General features: G+C 46.8%; 1 protein-coding gene across 1 annotated transcript in view; it reads right to left on the reverse strand.

Annotated features, from left to right (window-relative positions):
• Nucleotides 1–11,829, reverse strand: part of LOXL2 (lysyl oxidase like 2) — an 89,896-nt gene extending 78,067 nt beyond the window's left edge. Inside the window, exon 1 of the mRNA XM_075910805.2 lies at nucleotides 11,659–11,829. The gene's annotated coding sequence lies outside the window, so the exon portion shown is untranslated. The remainder of the gene's footprint in view (nucleotides 1–11,658) is intronic.
• Between the last annotated feature and the right edge of the window lie 5,626 nt (nucleotides 11,830–17,455).

The raw sequence follows: 17,455 nt of genomic DNA on the forward strand, positions 1-17,455 counted from the left end.
AACTCAGTGTCAGCGGTAAGACATCATGGGTGGTGAGTGAAACTAGGGCTTGGGGAGGCAAGACTCTAGCCCCGCCCCTTCTTCCCAGGCCCCACCCCTTCTTTTCAGGCCCCACTCCTTCCCAGGCCCCGCCCCTTCTTCCCAGTCCCCACCCCTTCTTTTCAGGCCCCACCCCTTCTTCCCAGGCCCCACCCCTTCTTCCCAGGCCCCCCCCCCACAGGAGCCAAGCCACCTCCCTCACAGCACCATGGGGTGGAATGAGGGCACACGGACCCAGCATCCCTGGCCCAGAGTGCGGGGAAGGCAGGCACTTGGGGGTAGCAACACTCCGCTTCCAGTATGCCTTGCAAGAGGCTTTCTGGGGGTGGAGAGTGGTCAGGGCCAGGATGGAGGTTTGGAAAGGCAACGCCTCCCCCTGCCCATCATACCCACCACCTATGTAAGGCATGATCACAATGGATATTTATATGTCCAAGTTGCTCCCTTCTGGTGTTTTAGTGAAAAATATTTTTTGGGGGAAAAAACAGTCTTGGATTTGTTCCACGGTGCAATGGAAACAAATGTCAAAACCTTAGCAGTGGGAGTGAAACTAAGTTCTTAACCTCTAGCCAGCTCCAATCTCAAAACAACTGTTAGCAGAGCTGCAATGAAAATGAGCCGAGCACACTAACCTATTCACTCCCCGAACAGCAGCCATACAAACAAAGCTACCTTAAAAATAAAAAGCTAAATTCACCCTTTACATGATGGAAAAATAGAGGGGAAGCGACAGAATAACGTGGTCAAGAGCGGCATATTTACATTCCAGTGTGAGTTTTCCTGATTCCCAATAATATTTCCATGACTGCACGTCTGGGTCCATTGATACAGAATGAGTATCCGCTGCCATGCGCGGGAATCATTTTTAATGTGTTTGAATGATATTCTCTGGCCTCCTGCTAATGTTAGAATTGAACTTCAGCCATCAGACAAGTCAGCTAGAGCAGTGGTTGGTTTTCAAAGTACAGGGCATGACCCAGTACTGGACCGTGGAATGCCAGGTGCTGGGTGGCTTTGCTGTAGGGCAGTGTTTCCGGATTTTATTTGGCCACGGAACCCATTTCAGCTTAAAATAATTTCAAGGAACCCCAAGGGTTCCCAGAGTAAAATCTGGCAAGCAAAAAAAAAAAAAAAAAAAAAGAAAAAAATTAAAAAAAAAAAAAACCCCTGCAAAATACTTGGTCTCTTTAAAAGGGGGCGGGGCAATGCCACATTCTTGCGGAACTCTTACTTTCGCTTTGCGGAACCCTGGGGTTCCACGGAGCACCAATTGGGAAACCCTGCTGTAGGGAGATCTGGTGACTAGTGGGGGTGCTAAGGCAGCTTCCTGCCCATCCTGGTGCCACGGACCTTGCTGCACCCCAGAAGTGACCAGCAATGGGTCCAGCTCCTAGGCAGGGGTCCACAGAGTTTCAAACACTGTCCTTTCCCTGAGCACCAGCTCCACACTCCCATTGGCTGGTTTCCAGCCAATGGGAGCTGGGGAGGACGGTGCCCACGTGTGAAAGCAGCGGGCACAGCCACTTGCGTCCCTCTGCCCAGGACTTAGACCTGCTATTGGCTGCTTCCAGGGCACAGCACGGTCTGAGGTGCCAGGACCGGCGGGAAGCCGTCTCAGAATCCCCACTGCTCTGCTGACTGAGTGGCTGGAGGGGAGCCCATGCCCAACCTGGAACCCCAATGCCCTGCCCCCAACCCTGAGCCCCCTCCTGCACCCAAACCCCTCATTCCTGGCCCCCCCGTGAAGCTCGTCCTCGAAATAAAAAATGTCTTCAATTGGGTCGTGAGGAAAAAAAGTCTGAAAACTGCTGCACTGGATCGAAGTCCAGTGGTCGAACTACTTCAGCTCACGCGGAGAGAGTGAAGCTGCCGATATTGTTCACTGAAGGTAGGAAGAGCTATTTCCCGTTTAATGAAAGAAACATGAGCCAGGCATGGTGGTGAACCAAATGTCAGCTCATTTCCTGCCCCAGCCCGCCGCTATTCCACATTGTCATTCATGCAACCCGCACGTGGAGCAGTCTGGGAATACACGGGGAGGCGCGCGGCTGAATAGTTTCCAAATGAAGCAATGCCAGAGAGCAGTGGGAAAAAGCTCCCCAAAGCAGCAGCATTCCCTGACAGCCGCCAAAACACAGGGAAGGAGAGTCACCAATACAGACAGCTAGCACGGGGGTTGGGCCAGTCTATGCAAGGTCTGTGTGGTCCCAAAAGATGGCAAAGAGGCCTAGGCACAGGGAAAATTGGATCAAGTCATAGAAAGGGACAGATGAACGCACAAGGCTCGGAGCAAAAGTATTACTCTTTGTCTTCACCATCCTCTTGTGCTTTAATTTCTTCAGATAATTCAGTAGGAGAAGCAAACATATTATTGGCCACTGCAAAATCCTGCTACAAACTCTACCGAGCTCATTGGCTGTCATCAGGAATCCCTTTTAAAAAGTTGCTGGTCATACAAACAGGAAAGTGGCTCATACATGACCAGAAATATCTGCGTCTGCTTGCTGCAAATATACCACCTTTCCTCTGGAATAATACGGATACTACTACTAATAATCATCAATTATTTCAATAGCCACCTTAAATCAAATTAGAGTCCCTTTGTATTCAAGGGCTACATGTACATTGCATGCTTATTTCAAAATAAGCTATTCCGGAATAGTTATTCTGAAACAGCTTCTTTTGAAATAGCACGTCTACACTGCAGGGAAGCCTCAAAATTAGTCCGAGGCAGGTTTCCCTAATGTAGTCATAAGAACATAAGAATGGCCATACTGGGTCAGACCAAAGGTCCATCTAGCCCAGTATCCTGTCTGCCGACAGTGGCCAGCACCAGGTGCCCCAGAGAGGGTGGACCGAAGACAATGATCAAGTGATTTGTCTCCTGCCATCCCTCTCCAGCCTCTGACAAACAGAGGCCAGGGACACCATTTTATCCCCTGGCTAATAGCCTTTTATGGACCTAACCTCCATGAAATTATCTAGCTTCTCTTTAAACTCTATTATAGTCCTAGCCTTCACAGCCTCCTCTGGCAAGGAGTTCCACAGGTTGACTACATGCTGTGTGAAGAACTTTCTTTTATTAGTTTTAAACCTGCTACCCATTAATTTCATTTGGTGTCCTCTAGTTCGTCTATTATGGGAACTAATAAATAACTTTTCTTTATCCTCCCTCTCCACACCACTCATGATTTTATAGACCTCTATCATATCCCCCCCTCAGTCTCCTCTTTTCCAAACTGAAAAGTCCCAGTCACTTTAACCCTCCCCTCATATGGGACCCGTTCCAAACCCCTAATCAATTTAGTTGTCCTTTTATGAACCCTTTCCAAAGCCAAAATATCTTTTTTGAGGTGAGGAGACCACATCTGTACACAGGATTCAAGATGTCTACTATCTCGATTTAAAGCCCCAGGAGGCACTGAGGAGGAATAACTTAACATAGAAGGGTTTTGGATTGGACTACCGTGTCTACATGTGGCGAGTTAATTCGGGCTACCGGCTTTTTAAAATGGCGACCGTCCACGAATATGCTAATCAAGCGCGGGATATTTCAATCCCGCACTTCATTAGCAACTTCGGTATGCTTCATTTGCCTCCCTAGTTCGAACTAGGGGGCAAGTGTGGACATATCCTAAGGGGGCAAGTGTGGATATACCCTAAGGTTCCACCGGATTCCTTGTTGTTTCTGCTGAAACCGACTAACCCGGCTACCTCTGGCAAGAGATCGTGCAGTTCTCCGGCACAAGCACCATCTGACTTCACTTGTCTTGGGATCTCGCTTGGCAAGGAGCAGAGAACCGTCACATAATTACAAAAAGCTTTCTGGCTTCCGCTCCACATTCATGTGTTAGGTAACTATAAAAAAAAAACCCCGACTCAATGAAACATGTATCCACAGACACCAGACAGAGCCCAGCACTCTGCCAGAAGAGAGCAGCTAGTGGGATAAATGTATTTACAACAGACAACTTTTAACAACCAACAAGAAAGAAGCCTGGGTTGTTCTCTCACTCGGCCTTAGACTCCAGATCAGAAAAAAGAAGCTCTGGTGGTTAAAAATGCTGATTTAAAAGAGCAATAGGCCTAGCCAGCCGACTCACCAACCTCTACTCTCCAGGGAAATTCTATTGGTCCATGAATCCACACTGTACCAGCACGCCCTTCAGATATGCTGTGATAGCCACTGCTATTTGCCTCCAAAATTACCTACCTGAAGAGCCTGAAGAAGGGGGAAGGTGGGGTGAGAAGCACAGGATATCAAAACTCACTCAGACACTGCGTGGGAATAGTAACATTCATAGAACAAAAATGACAAGGAGTCCTGTAGCACCTTATAGACCAGGGGTTCCCAACCTGGGGTACGCGTACCCCCAGGGGGTATGAGAAGCTTGTCAAGGGCATATGGGGAATATTTGGTAAATAACTAGATTATTCTAATTGAAATATTCCAAAAGTAGTAGGCTGCATCTAGACTGGCATGATTTTGCGCAAGTACTTTTACCGGAAAAGTTTTTCCGTTAAAAGTAGTTGCGCAAAAGAGCATCTACACTGGCACGGATGCTTTTGCGTAAAAGACATTTTTTTGCGCAAAAGCATCTGTGCCAGTCTAGACGCTCTCTTGTGTAAGAAAGCTCCAATGGCCATTTTAGCGCAAGAGGGATTATCCCTGAGCGGGAGCATCAGAGTATTTGCACAAGAATCACTGATTTCATACATTAGAACGTCAGTGCTCTTGCGCAAATTCTCGTGGCCAGTGTAGACAGGCGGCAAGTTTTTGCGTAAAAGCAACCGCTTTTGCGCAAAATCTTGCCAGTCTAGATGCACCCGTAGCGTTAGTGAAAAAAGTTGTGGATTCTAGAGTCTAGAATTGATTTCCTTTCATTTTGAATAGGGGGTACAGAAAGGTTTACTAAAAGCCAAGGGAGAATAGGGACTGAAAAAGGTTGGGAACTCCGGTTATAGACTAACAGATGTATTGGAGCATAAACTTTCGTGGGCAAAGACCCACTTCATCAGATGCATGGAACAGAATCATAGAACCCCAGGGCTGGAAGAGACCTCAGGAGTCATCAAGTCCAGCCCCCGGCTCAAAGCAGGACCAATCCCAACTAAACCAACCCGGCCAGGGCTTTCTCAAGCTGGGATGATGGAGATTCCACCCCCTCCCTAGTGAACCCATCCCAAGGTATGTCTACACTGCAGAGTTTTTCCAGAAAAACGGCCATTTTTCCAGAAAAACAATACTTACGCCCACATTGCGATTGTGTAACGGAGGGGTTTTTCCGAAGGTGGTAAACCTCATTCTACAAGGAAGAAGCCTTTTTCTGAAAAAGCTTTTTTGGAAAAAGGCGTGTGTGGATGCGGAAGAGAGTGTTTTTTCAAAAGAAGAGGTCTCCAGGAAAAAGCACAGGTGCCCTGGTGGCCACTCCGTCCACAGTAATCACAACTGAAATGTGAGACAACGTCCAACCAATGTGGACACTGTCTTTTGAAAAAGCACGCCGCTTTTTTGTTGCACTTTTGCTGTGTAGACGCTCTCTTTCATAAGAAGTTTTTCCGGAAGATCTCTTCCAGAAAAGCTTCTTCGGAAAGAAGCCTGCAGTCTAGACTTCACCACCCTCCTTGGGAAATAGTTTTTCCTAATATCCATCCTAGATCTCCCTCCCGCAACTGGGAAACATTGCTCCTCGTTCTGCCATCTGCCACCACTGAGAAGAGCCTCTCTTTGGAACCCTGCTATCAAATCCCCCCTCACTTTTCTCTTCTGCAGACTAAACAAGCCCAGATCCTTCAGCTGCAACTTGTAGGTCATGTGCTCCAGCCCCCTAATCATTTTGGCTGCCCTCCAGTGGACCCCCTCTAGTGCATCCACATCCTTTCTGTAATGTGGGGCCCAGAACTGGACACAATACTTCAGATGTGGCCTCACTAGAGCCAAATAAAGGAGGCTAATCACTTTCCTAGATCTGCTGGCAATGCTCCTCCTAATGCTCCTGCTAATACTAATTTCTGGGAACTGTAGTTGCACGGGTTGGTTTCGATAGTAACATGGTAGTTATTCGCTTTTCTAATTATATTTGAATTCCCTAATTCTGTTTGTGTAATATACCTGGCCTGAAAGGGGGGATGGAAGTATGGAAAGATACCAAGAATAGCACCATGGTATCGGTAGAATCAAAGCTCTCTCCTTTCTCTCTCTCACACTTCACTGAATTCCCGTTCACTCTCCAGTGACCTTTTTAAAATTCTTCTTTGCAGCTAAGTAGAAAGAAATAATGATCTGTGAACACAGAGACACCAGTCAAGCCCCTTCCCCACCCTGGCAGCTGCAATTTCTCAGGTGTGTTTTATTTTGGCAACTGATCTTCATTTTTCTCACCTCTCCAATCTGCTTGGCGAGGAAGGAGGCTGATGCATAGAGAGCAACAGCCTCCCCATTACAGCAGGACTGACTTTCTCCAGCTCCCGGATGCTTGGCTCTCTCACAGGACTTGGTGACTAAATGGACAGTACTGTATCAGTCTGAGTAACTCTAGCAGCCAACGTGGCATTTGTACCCGACCCTTCTAATTCACAGAGGAAACGATTAAGCAGAACTTACATTTGGAACCCAATGTTATTCTAATTACTTAGTGCAAGTTAAAAAAAACTGTCTTACGGTTTCTTAAACTTCACGTCTAGACTGGCATGATTTTCCAGAAATGCTTTTAATGGAAAAGTTTTCCGTTAAAAGCATTTTCCGAAAAGCGCATCTAGATTGGCACGGACGCTTTTCCGCAGAAGCACTTTTTGCGGAAAAGCATCTGTGGCCAATCTAGATGCGCTTTTGCGCAAAAAAGCCCCGCTCGCCATTTTCGCGATAGGGGCTTTTTTGCAGAAAACAAATCTCAGCTGTCTACACTCGCCCTTTTGCACAAAAGTTTTGCACAAAAGGGTCTTTTGCCTGAACAGGAGCAGCATAGTATTTCCGCAAAAAGCCCTGATTTCTTACAGTAGGAAGTCAGTGCTTTTGCGGAAATTCAAGCGGCCAGTGTAGACAGCTGGCAAGTTTTTCTGGAAAAGCGGCTGATTTTCCGGAAAAACTGGCCAGTCTAGACACAGCCCAGGACAATTAGTCTGCCCAGACTCCTTATTTGTTTTAACAGAAGCAGTGACAACTTGAACCACGAACTGGTTTCTTTTTTTGTTTATTACTAGAAGATTTACTCAGCATTGCTCAGGTCCTTAAGTCAAAAAAGTTTTGTTTTTCTTCATTTAAATAGTTGTCCTGCGATGGGGTTGGGGCTGGGGGGTTCAGTACTCAGGCTGTCCCAGGGGAGAGAGGACCAGCCCCCTCTCACTGCAGCAGTTTGGAGCCAGGTGAGAAGTGCCTCTGCATGACCACTGCAGTTACAGATGGGAGAGGGATGCATGACCCCTGGCTGGGGACAGACAGACAGACACACAAACAGACAAACTTTCTGAAATACAGAGCAGATAGCTGTCCCTTTCTCCACTCCTGCCCCCTGCTGACCCAATAGGGTTATAGCTGCCTGGGTCTCCATTTCTGGCCCCTTGCTGTCTCCCTGTGGTCATTTTGAAGTATAATTACTTCCTGCCAGTATTTTGTAGTATAATTACTTCCTGTAGTATAACTACTTCCCTTTCTATGCTATGAGAAACAATTGCATCCTATTGTCCTGGCACAACCAAACCCTGACCTTGCTTTAAGATATGATAAGAGTAAGCTGCATCCCAAATGCGGTAGTCCTATCTCTTACTGTTTTGGAGGTGTTCTTGAACAAACGGACCCACAGATGGACAGACAGACACTTTTCTAAAATATATAGTAAGGTTATTATAATACTGCCTAACACAGCGGTGTGTATCAATAGATCTCAAAATGCTTTATAAAGAAAGGTAGTGTCATTATCCCCATTGTACAGATAGAATAACCGAGGCACAACAAGGGAATGTGACGTGCCTGTGCTCCCCCAGCAGACCTGCTGGGATCAGTGCTCCGGTCTCCTGAGTCCCAGTTCAGCACTCCATTCTTTAATGGCATGTGATTGACACATAATGAATAAGAGGCTATCATGGGGGAATGCAATGAAATCCACAGCTAGCATGCTTGGATTCATCGCAATAGAACATGTGTGTGCATGCAGACATGCTCTGAAGTGGTTTTGTGGAATGCTAGCAAACTTTCAGTGCCAGCTTTAAAAAAAAAAAGGAAAATGCCTGCATAATGCTGATTCAGCCTAAAAGTACCTGAACTATCACTCACAATGCAGCCAGAGAGCTGGAATGGTGAATCTGTAGAGGCATAGCCCTATCTGGTTTTCCATTATGTGGACATCTATCTGGTGTCACTTTTTGGCTTTGGTCTTCCCTTGATGTAACATGGAACAACCCTTACCATGGATGGGCATGCGGGCTGGGTTTTGCATGAAGCCTAAGGGAATTGGGAACCCAAGTCCCACCCAAACTCAATGGGAGTCAGACCCTACCTCTCTTTTGAAGACCCTAGTCTGGAGATTGCTCCACTTAATAAGCACATAGAGTCTCGAGTCCCTAAAGTCACTTTCGAGTCAAGTCCCAAGTCGAATATCAAGTTTTAATTTAAAAAATGTCAAGTCACTTTGGTACAAGCCATCAATATCGGCATTTTCGGACAATTTTTTCACCAAGTCATAAGTCGGTCTTAAGTCACAAACAATGAACCCGAGTTGAGTCTCAAGTCAAGTCACCTAGGCGACTTAAGTCGGACTTAAGTTCAAGTCATGGGACTCGAGTCAACAACTCTGTTTTATACCAATGGACAAAGATATAAAGTCCTATGTGTGTCACATGCAGGGAGTTGATATATAATATCTCTCTAAAATGCACTCCACTTTACTGTCTGGGACTTGCTCTGCTTTTTAATTTTTTTAATAGATGCTTTCCATGTTTACTGTGCCACTGGCTATTTGCAGACTGTAGATTTTTACACACCAATCTATCTTTTCCCAACCCTGGATCCAACTGATCATTGGTGGTACCATATACACCTTCCTCCCCATTTCTACAGTGTTTCACACTTATGCACAGTTGCACCTTCCACCCTAAATGCTTTAGAAAGAAACTGAGAGATGGACTGTGCAATAATGCGGCCCCTTGCTGGAGAGTAGCCAACTCTAGGGTGGAACGTGGCAGGTGTGTCATGGTGTACAGCAACACCATCCAAACAAAAAAAAAAAGAAGTTGAGGATAAGAATGAATAATGGTTTAAATAGGAACCTGGAAGGAGAACGTAGGTATGGAATGGAACCTAGAGGGTAACAACTTGCAATTTCTAGGAAACTTTGATGACCACAAGTCATCAGTCTTATTTCATCATGGAAAAGACAGCACCGCCAGCAGCCAACACTGACCATTTATCCACAGAGGGGGACGGGAGTGTCACGGAGGTGGAATGCGGCTGACTAATTAAGACAACTTTCGGCTGCAGTTGGGTTTCCTTGGTAGTACTAACCCGGACAGCCTCTGCTTAGCTTGTCCAGTTTGACCAAGACCGCTGCACAGGGCTTTGAACCTCCTCCAGACATAGCGGGACATTATCAACCTAACATTCAATGAAAGTGTCAACAGCTCTTTGTCTCTGTAGATTCTTATGTTAGTACCCTTCCTCTCTTATTGATATCCGATGATCCTTATCTGCTTTTAGCTATCCAGTCTTTAGGTGCTTATAGGTTACCAGTTCTGCCTATTTGTTTTTCCCTTTGATGTTTTCATACCCTCTGCTCTTTGTTTCCCACCTCCTTCCTTTTTTTCCCTTCTCCTCTCTCCCTTCTCCCCTATTTATTTTGGGTCCGCACAACCTAAACTCTGGTCATCTGAAGAAGTGGGCTGTGCCCACAAAAGCTCATGATACCATCTACATGTTTTCTTCGTCTATAAAGTGCTACCAGACTATTTGTTGTTTTTTAAGTTTATCTTATTTGCTGGTAGTTGAGAAGTGCCAGTGATGGAAAGGTTCAAAATTGGGTCTCTATCATATGTGAATCTTAAAAAGTCACCTTGTTACACTATTCTCTCCACTTGACTCTCTCAAATGTTATCGCTTATGTAAAAAACAACAACCCCAAAGCCCCTTTCTCTTGTGTGTTTTCAAAGTTCACTTAACACTGAGCGACCAAACGTACGGTCGAAAAAGATGCTTAGATTTTCTACTGTAACAGCAGCTCGTGCCAATGTTTGCATTGTCTGATTTGTAAGAGCCCTGCAGCATCCAACTCAGGAGACACTATGTGGGTGTCATAAAGTGGGTGCAATTAAACCGATGAGTGCAAACCCTAAAGCAAATTATTTTCAGTTTCTACCGAGCAGATGTTTGAAAAGAGCACGACACTGTCTTTATGAATGGATTCGCACCTGGGATGCTAACTGGTTTTTTCCCTATACTCCCAGGTAACCAAGGCAGGTTTAGCTTCAAGCTCGCCTCTCAATAGATCTCAGGTTCCCCTCCAGTGCTGCAGATAGTGCCACCTGTTGTTTTCAGCTAAGTGGTAGCCCTCATCTGAAAAGAGAACCGTCTGCTTCTCTAACACCCTCAGCACAAGGGCGACATAAAAGCCGCATTCATTCTAGAAAGCGCTCGTCAGAGGTATCGGCGCTGAAGCTTTGTTAGGTTGTATTTAGCTGTGCAGCTGGGTTCATCTCTAGGTATCGCTCTACAATTCTCTCTCATGATACTCCTGAAACCTACTGGGACACTGTTGCAGATAAAAAGCACTAAAGAACCTCTAAAGAAAGAACAGTTTGGTGCAAAGACAAACTTGCTTCAGGGGCAGAGCATTGGAGTCAACCAAATCTTAGCACAACAAAAAGAAAATTTCCTCTGATAAAAATAAATCTGTTTCTGATTCACACCATCCCTGGCCGGGGCACATTGACTTTTAAAAGTTACCTCTTGAGAATTGTTTATTCGGGCAAGAGAATTTACATGGCTCCTGATGTCTCCGATCTGTGACATTTACACCGAGTTTATTACGGTGGACTCTAGCTTTCTAGACTCAATCAGGCACAGGTTAACTTTGTGACAGCATCTACGCTGTCTCGGCTTGCAGGTATTTAGTAACATGGCATTTCCACTTCATTAGGTCAGCCCCAGCTCATTCCTGCAAGTGAGCAGGAGAGAACATTTTACCTGACCACAAACCGTCTCTGCCAACCAGCAGAGAAAATCTGTAGGAAAAAAAAAAAAAGCCGCCAAAGGAATACAAGGAGATCTGTTTCACTAGTTCTCTCCACCCCTTTGCCCGCCTTTTCTAGATGTAGATGCTGAATAACCGACTGAAGATAGAGAATAACGAGTGGTCCTGTGGCACCTTAGAGACTAACCAAAACAGATAGAATCAGGAGCTTTCGTGGCCGAAACCCACTTCCTCAGATGAATTGGAGTGAAATAAAAGATGTTCAAAGAGCGCTGAAGAGCGAGGTCGACTTTCAGCCAGGAAGCAGGCTGGGCAGGGGGTTGGTTTAAGCAGGCTGTCAGAACCTCAACACACTAAACATTACCCACACACATTAGTCTGACATTGCTGCTGTAATATAAATGCCCCTCTTTGGATTGCAATGCAGCAGGATTGCTCTTACCGGGAGATGCTTTGGTGCAGAAGTGACCTCTGTTTCTTCTCTCTCTGCACTGAAGTTCCTCTTCTGAGCCGAGCGCCGTTGGAGAGGTCCTCCCCGCTTACGAAAATATCCTGCAGCCAGAGAAATGTGCTGCAGAAATCCTGGTGCTGCTTCTTCCTGGCAAATTTCACTGGACTTATCCAAGCAAACCCCTCCCAGGACCCACCCCCTCCAAGCTCAGACACACCAGTGAGGCTGATGGGTGATATCATGGGCTTTGGCTGTAATCTGAGAGCTGTGGCATTCCTTGAGCGACGCACTAAAATGATTTGCAGCCAAGGAGGTGAACAGGGAATGCGAGCTGCTTTCCAGCAAGCCCCTTAAGTCCAGCCCATTCAAGAGACCGTACAGTGTATTATTATTAAATATCTAGATTGCTGTAGTGCCAGAGAGCTCAGCGGGTTTAGGATCCCATTGTGCTGGATGCTGTACAAACACGTAGTAAAACATGCTCCAACAACAAGTATCCCGGAGATTTCCCTCTCTTTGCAGGGCTTCAGGTTAAGTCTGCAGCGTTGCTCCTCTGAGGTTGTTTTCTGTGTAGGTCTCATCTCATTTTAACTCCTTTTGCTGTTATTTTCAGCCCCTTTCGAGCACCCTCAGCTCGGCGCAGCTTTTCACCCATTTTCATTAGCAAGGGCAGGCAAATCTGAGGCATGTCTTCACAGACCATATTACATCTGAGTCTGTAGATTCAATCTGCCACTTTCCTAGCTGAACAACTCTACTTCTCCAACTTCTTTGGAGCTCATGCCTGCCAGACACCTTTTTTGCCACGTTTGACTCACTCTTCAAACCCTTCATCCTCTTGCCTCCACTTCTTTCTGTGCTCAAGATCTTGCTGATTTCTTCAGAGAGAAAAATTACAAAATATGTGGGCTTCCCTCTCTCCTCAGATAGCTCCCCTTTCCTTACATCTGCACCATCAGTGACTCTGCAAAGTCAGGTGGCCTGGAAATTAATCGGCTCTCATTAAACCGGGAGCATTAAAAAGTTTTAATTCAGAGAGAGCTTCAGCCACTGAATCCAAACACACCTTAGATTTTGTGGGGGGAGGTGTTAAACTATGAATTTCTCTGCAATTCTCACTCTGTAATAGGACTGAATAAACACAGATCGCTGAGTTTTGGAGAGGCTTAAATTCAGAGGTTCTCATTTGAATAGTTCTCAGTGGTAACCTTTGAAGAGTAACATCAGGTAGAGCTGGTTTAAAAAAACCCATGAAATGGAACGGTTTTCAGTCAGTGCAGTTTCACTAGAACAAAACATTTTGTGAGACGGTGTCTACGTTTCTGATGGAAGGATGTTAAAATATGTTTTGTCCATAATGTTAAAAAGTTTTGTTTCCACTTGGTTTTGTTTGATTTCATTTGAACTTTTATAACATCACATTTTATATTCCTCCCCCTTTCCAATGTCATCTAAAAAACCATATTTGGCATTTCTGTTCCCTGGGAAATGTCCCCATTGTGTCCTAAATTGCAACAAAAGTTGTGAAATTGGGATGAGCTGTGGAAAAGGCATCTGTTTTTTCAGTAGCCTTACTACTGGTATTTTCAAAGACGCCTATCCTATGCGTCTTTAACTACTCCCCAGTCTAAACTGATATAGATAGGACCAGGCCTGCTGATGGGGTAGGGGAGGCCAAACCCTCAGGCCTTTAAATCACTTATGGAGCATCATGCCACACACTTCACGTGGCTCTGAGGGTGAGAAGGGAGGGCAACACTCCAGGTGGCATAGAGAGCTGGTTGCCCCAAGCCCCACCCCTTCTGTCTGAGGCCCCGCCCCTTCTGGGAGCATGGAGCCTCCCTACCCCTGCCCAGTGGTCGGCACAGACTGTCAGCTCCCCTGGGTAGGCCTAGCAAAGGGTAACCCTCAGACAAGGGCTAGAAGTTGAGAACTAAGGGTATGTCTACACTAAGGCGTTATTTTGAAATAGCTTATTTCGAAATAGTTCATTCGAAATAGCTTATTTCGGAATAACACGTCTACACACAAAATGCATTTCGAAATAGCGCGTCCACACTGAGTGGACTCTGAATCGCATTTGCTCTAAAAGGCCGGCCGGAACCAGGTCCAGCAGGGCATCAGGTCAGGAGTTCCTTTGTGTGGCTGCTGCCTGAGGCTATCTGAGGCCTGTGCTTGAACGGACCCCCCCCCCCCGGACAGCCGGTTCTCAGGTTTCCCTGCTTGCTTGCTTGCTTACCTCGATGAGGGACAGCAAAGCATTTTGTCTCTGTGCGCTCTGATTGCCCTCACTCGGGACACCACAGCACTCTGCAACATGGAGCCAGAGCTGCCCCTTGGCGCTCTGGTGCTTCTCATGGATGTGTTGCTGTGAGCCTGGCTGGAATAACGCCTGTTCTGAAATAGAGATATCGAAATAGTGGTAGTGTGGACGCTCCACTGCTGCTATTTCGAAATCACTCCTCCCCAGCCTGTTCCAAGTAATTACTCCCCAGTGCCTCTTGGGGCTTTATATCGAGGTAGCACATCCACATTAGGGGAGCCTGCCTCGGACTAATAGCATAGATGCACTATTTTGAAATACTCAAGGCCTCCGACTTGCGACACGATCGGTTCTTGGGGAAGCATTGCAAGTCGGGGGCGCTGTAACTCGAACCCTCATTTACGATAGGCGCCGTGCGCTGTCGTAAGTGCAGGCTGAGGACATAAGTCGGGGGTTTTAGGCCCCTTCCACACTTACAAAAATGGTTGTCGAGTGCAGGGGAGTCGCAGTTCAGGCAATCACATCTCGGGAGTTTCCTGTAAGCTGTTTTGGAGTATTTCTTCTGGAATCGCTTATTCTGAAATAAGCATGGAGTGTAGATGCACCCTCACTTTATCACGCTACTACAGACATAGGAAGAATACAACCAGATTCATTATAAACTGAACTAGCTGCTGGCAGATGAAGACCTACCAAGCTGACACGACCCCGCCCCTCAATCTAAATTCAGTTACTCCATCCCCTGCAATCAAACAGAAAATATTATTACGGATACCTGATGCTGTAATTACATTATATCTCAGCTAAGTAGGCCTGGGCCTTTTCGCACTGCTGCAATGTGAGATGTCTGATGAAACGTAAGGTTGGTACAGGAAGTGCTGACTTTTCCAAACATTCACCCTGCTACTTCATGCTGTGGGAGGGAACATCTTTCATATGTAATTTGTGTCTTATTAAAAACAACCACAGAACACTTGAAAAGAAAAGCAGATCTCTTCTTGTTGCAAAGCAGAATGAGGCAGATCATGAGTTAAACCCATACCCGCAACATAACAGAGTCAAACCCACAGTCTGGTGCGACAGTGAGAGTTAGGAAAAGTTTAAGAAGGAAAGCAGAGCAGCATGAATCAACGGGCATGTCAGCAAAGCAGCTGAATAGTTATGCTCGCCTTGGGGATTGTTAGACCCTGGAGACAGCTAATTTCTGTCTCTCTCGTTTTCTTCCCTTCGGCACTAGGAACCAGTGGTGAAGATGTTAAAAAACCTGCATTTCAGAGTCTCTAGTAATTAGAGTGCCACCTCGTGGTGTAAGGTGCCCTGCGGGGGCTCATTTCATCTCGGGCCACGGAAGCCAAATTGTGTCAAAAGCCCCAGCGCCGAATGACAGAGAGACGCCGAGCTGGCAGGGAAATCAAGCCACGTTGGTCAGAGAAAGGAATGCAAGTCTGCGAAATGAGGGCATGGAGACACAGCACTGGCCACCGCAGGAATGCTTGCAGCGTGCCCAGGTATGACGAGGTCAGGTGAGACCAGATGAAGCCGATGCCACGTTAGCAGGCTGCACATTGCAGCAAGGGAGGTTTAGGTTGGACATTAGGAAAAACTTCCTCACTGTCAGGGTGGTGAAACACTGGAATAAATTGCCTAAGGGGGGTTATAGAATCTCTAAAACTGGGAGATATTTAAGAGCAGGTTAGACACATCTCATCAGGGACGATCTAGATCAGTGTTTATTAAACTTTTTAAGACTGAGGAACACCAAACAATTTTTTTTAATGAGGAACATCAAAGGGAAAAGTTATTGAGCAAAAAAAAAAAAAAAGGTTGCCTGCCCCTTTAAGAACAACTTTATTGTTCTCTGCGTCACACCTCCGACTGACTCGTGGCACACCGATGTGCCGTGCAACACAGTTTCAGAAACACTGATCTAGATGGTGCTTGGTCCTGCCATGAAGGCCGGCATCTGGACCTGATGCCCTCTCGAGGTCCCTTCCAGCACTAGTGTTCTAGGATTCTAGGATTCTTGCCTTCCATTTAACAAGCTCAGCTAGAGTCCAGTGCCTCACCTAAGGGCAAAACGCTGAACGTGCAGTAAATTGTTGGGGATCCTCCCTTCTATTTTTGTACCTGGATAAGGCCCAAGACAGAGGTAACTCCCAAACCTGACAGTCCCTCCCTCGCAAAACACACTCAGCGGCGGGAAAGAAATGCTGTTTGGAATTCATTTGCATCATACTAGTCATCACAGAAAGAAGGTTGTTAATAGAGTGACTAAACCAAAAGCCAGCAAAACTTTGGAAGGGTGCTTTTGTCAGCCCCACAGGCCATCCTAACTTACGCCTTTTGCACCAAAGCCAACCGAGAAAGGGAAAGATGCCACCTCATGGATAGTCACCGAATCAGCTGTGCAGAGGGGAAGTTTCTCCCTCAGCCCAGCAGTTCTCCCCCAGGGACCTGGGGCCCCAGTGCTTCAGGAGGTCTGCCAAGCAGGGCCAGCATTAGACTCACTGGATCCCAGGGCAGAAAGCCGAAGTCCTGCCATACAGGACTCTGTGCCCCACCAGCCAGGGTAACTTAGCTTGGCAGGACTCTGGGCAATTGCCTTGCTCACCACGCTGATGCTGGTCCTGGCTTTTATATGCCGAAAAAGAGGGGTTGTGGCCAAGGTGGGTCAAGGAGTGTTTTTATAGCATGCAGGAGAGCCGATAGCCTGGGCAAGGTGGCGGGGACCCAGCTCCATGCTTCCAGAAGGGGCGTGGCCTTGGGTGGAAGGGGCAGGGCCTTGGGTGGAAGGGGCAGGGCCTTGAGTGGAAGGGGCGGGGCTGTGGTGGACAGCCCTCACTACTGCCCGGAGTGCGCCTCTTGGCACTCCGGCGGCGATTTAAAGGCCAAGATGTCCAAGCGCTGCTTTTGCTATAATAGCCCCAGCAGCAGCAGGGAGCCCCAAACCCCTCTGAATCACCAGGTCCTGGTTCGGTTTCTCCTCCCACTCCCCTCAGCAGACCTGATAGTGTGATGGGGGGGCTAGTAAGAAAATGGTTGGGAACCCCTACGTTAGCCCGATCATTTAGTAGTTGACTCATGTCTCGAAACACATCGATTAACATTCCTTATGCACTTGTAGCCTTTCTAAGGCACCTCTTGCATCAGAAATCACTGACGATTAAAGAATTAAAGTGAACACTTCAGGGCAGCTTTAAAATGCAGCAGCCTGTATATTAATCTCCTGCCACTGGAAGGTTGTCCACAGCGCACAACAACGGTCTAAACAGCGTAGGTGGAGAACCCACTGCAACCCCAGGGAACTTGTCCCAGTGTTAAATACCGTCACTGGTAAAAATGTGCACCCGATTTCCAGCCTGCGTTTATCTAGCTTCAACTTCCAGCCACTGGCTCTTGGATCACGTGTTCAGCTGGGTCGTCGCCACAATTGCCACATCTTTTTCGGAGTCCCTGCTTCCCAGGACAGAGTCCCCCTGCCTGTAACTCCAGCCTCCGTTCTTTCCCCTAGCTGCAGGACGTGCC

This window comes from Pelodiscus sinensis, chromosome 28 (assembly GCF_052426305.1).
Source record: "Pelodiscus sinensis isolate ZL-2025 chromosome 28, ASM5242630v1, whole genome shotgun sequence".
Lineage (NCBI taxonomy): Eukaryota > Metazoa > Chordata > Testudines > Trionychidae > Pelodiscus > Pelodiscus sinensis.